Source organism: Periplaneta americana, chromosome 11 (assembly GCF_040183065.1).
Source record: "Periplaneta americana isolate PAMFEO1 chromosome 11, P.americana_PAMFEO1_priV1, whole genome shotgun sequence".
NCBI classification, from domain to species: Eukaryota; Metazoa; Arthropoda; class Insecta; order Blattodea; family Blattidae; genus Periplaneta; species Periplaneta americana.
Window position 1 is genome coordinate 110,647,821 of NC_091127.1, and position 3,499 is coordinate 110,651,319.

Genomic DNA, 3,499 nt, shown 5'->3' on the forward strand with positions numbered 1-3,499 from the left:
AATACGTAACACTGATTCTGGAAATTTTACAGTAATTACATTAAATACTATTTAATTCATTACTGCCATTACAGATTACAGAATTCGTTCTTTGTCCCTCCCATTATTTTTTGTTTATGTGTTTCTTTTTTTTTCGTTTACTGTCTTCATTCATTCCTTTTCTTTTTGTTTTCTTTTATTTACTTTACTAGCAATTTCTCCCTTCCATCCTTTCCTACCTTTCCTCCCTCCTTAGTTTCTTTTTTTATTCTTTACTTTTCCAAGTTATCTTCTTAGGCAATATCGTTATCTACAGCTGCATAATATAGTGTATTTTACACTTTGCTATGTTCAAACTGCTTTAACATTTGTTCAGATGTAACCAGGACTATCTTGAATATCTGAGCTACTGGGCCCAGGAGTAGCAGTTTCATAATAATAAAAGCCAAATGTTTCTTTCATTTAGTAGTGAATGGTCAATATTCGTCTATTTATTGTCACGGTAGTGTTAGAAGATTTTCCTCTACACACATCAGCCGGCATATTTCTTTTCTTTTCAGTAAGTTAACATGGAGCAACCATTTGAAATATATTTCTGAAAAAGCTAGTAAAAGATTCTCCATAATCGCTTTTCCTTCTCTAATTTTTCACTGTCAGAGTAACAAAATCTACATCGACATAAGGCATAGTCCTCCTACACCTCCAATATAATTCCTGTGCTTGGTGCTGCAGCATGTTCGAATTATAACAATGCTGTCTTTATTGTAGAGAGACCTACCACCTAGTACCGACCTTGTAATAAAATGAAGCTTACACAATATGAAATTTAACTTGTTGTGAAAAGTATTAAAAAGCTATGTACCTATGTGCATAACTCATTTCATATTTTTCAACCCAAATGTCTAATAATAAATGTACATGCAGCATTCTTAATCCTTTGGGTAGTTATTTAATTGTTTATTTTTTGCCTCAAACATACATACTTACTGGCTTTTAAGGAACCCGGAGGTTCATTGCCTTAAACATACATTGACTTACAAATTAATCACACATCATTAGTTGTATTAATCCTTAATGTTGGAACATTTAATCTCGGCTTTAAAAAGTGCAAGAAACAGCAGTTATCTACATTGAATGAATTGTACAGTATCTGATTATATTGCAATATCAGAATATTTTGGAAAAATCTCGAAACAATTTATATATATATATATATATATATATATATATATATATATATATATATATACACACACACACACACACACACACACACACACACACATAGGATGGAAATGATATAATTGTGCAGATTTTAACATCTTATTCCTTGGATACAGTACAACAAAAAATTCTAATACCATACTAATATCATATTAGTCTTGAATGAATACTTTTCTCAGAAAAAAAAATCCCCTAAATGTGAACACTATTTTACTCGATAAGTTCTATCTGTTCGATTCTGAATTTTATCCATATCATTGGAGGACCTGATAAGGAATGATTTATTCTTTTGCAGTTCTTAAATAAAACGAACGGTTTTCTTGCAAATTAAGTACAAAGATTAAAACCTATTGTTATTTCCTGCCATTTGGAAATCTGGCAACCTTACTGCAGTGAAGGGACGGAATGCTGCTATTCAGATTGAGTGCTTGTATGTATTCATAGGTGAGCTGGCATTGCACTGTTGCCAAACTATGCAGCTCTTCATCCTAATTTTCTGATTAACCATGTACTTAATTACAAAGCGCATAATAGGTTTTTTTTAAATTTATTTTAATGTATTCTATTGCCCCCTTCTATCTGCACAGTTATATCACTTTCTCTCTCTCTCTCTCACACACACACACACATATATATAATTTTGAAATACTCTGTATATGTTTAATATGATCTGGTTTTCTCTGGTATATTTCAGATCAGATTCAATTGATGTGTAATCTAGTATGATCTCACTTGTTTCATTTCGTAAGAAGAACAGAATAGGTACTATATGTTTTTATCATCACTGTATGAAATGAACTTCATAATTGGTCAGTTCTCTGCTAAGACTTCTTCTATTGATTCCAACCACGAAATATGCCGAAATGCTTCATTGTGATAAGAGTATGTGAGGCTAAATGCAATGCTAATGCTCAAATCATGCCATCCAATAACAAATCACATCAATCAGAAGACAAAGAAGGATATGATCCCTCCCTTGTTCCCTTTTTTTTTTAAAGAAGTAATAATGTGTGTGATTTTACTCAAGAAAACAAATTCGAGATTTGAATCTTTACTTATTGATTCTATATTATTTAAAATTATGGATGGAAACAATAGAAATTATTTGTCACGTAATGAATGAAACTGGTATATCGGAATATTTTCTAAATTCATCACAAAAATGTGCATATTGATCATTTTTGATATAAAATCGGAAAACTATCTTAACAGATTTGACCTCAGTTTCCTACTGATTTATATTGCAATTTCTGTGTGGAACTTTTTGTCACTTACCAGTATTCATTTTACGGTGTGAGTTTAATTTATTGATTAAAGAACTTATACTTTTTCAACAGTTTGGTTACTGCCAATGCCAACTGAGGTTAAATTTTAAATTTCAATTCATTTTCTTATATTCTTCGATATAATTTCCTATTTACAACATATGCTCACATAACATTAAAACTATCAATTATTTCTTAAATGAATACAGTAAAACATTAAACTATTTTCCATGAACCATTAGTGGGTATCAAGTTGTAGCTTGGTGGGTTACAACCTAAAGTTATTTAGCAAAAAAATAATTTATTTTAGTAATGCGTTGGATTCCTTTAATTTGAAATGATTAGAAATCAAGGTCATAAGTTGATAACCACAGGCATAGAATAAACAGTAATAGGAGGGTTTTCTCTAAAGGTCGATATTTTATAACACGACCTGTCACTATCAGGAAGTCCTCAAGCTGTTGAAAAACTAATGATTGGTCATTTATTGATAAGCTTTTGATAAGAACATGTTTTTACCATTATTAAGAATTTGGAAATATATGGTAATATTGCTAGTCACTTGTGAACTTTCTAATAAGCTACAATACTTGTCTAAAAATAACAAGCTAAAGTTACATATGGTCACTGCAGACAGTAAAGGCTCTGTTGCTATACAGTAGCGTGAGATTCGAAGTTTATTCGAAGGCTTGATCCTTGAGATTGTCACAGTATACAAAGTGATTTATGTCTCTCGTGTAACATGGTAAGTTTTGCTACACTCTCTCCGAGATCATTGTTGCCAGTTTATTACTAACAGACGAAGTTTGCACGAGAAAACCCAGTGAACTGTTCCGTCCTCCCTATATGTGTCAGTGCTCCGTTTGCTACTCCTCTAGCTCTTAAACTTTTCTCATTCATAAAACTACTTCCTATTTCGTCTGTTCAAAAAACTGGAAGTCAGTATAGACTGTAAAATATTGTATTCCATTTTATGTTTTTTTTGTAAAATATATACATTAGAGAAAACTTGTTTAGAACTGGAACATAAA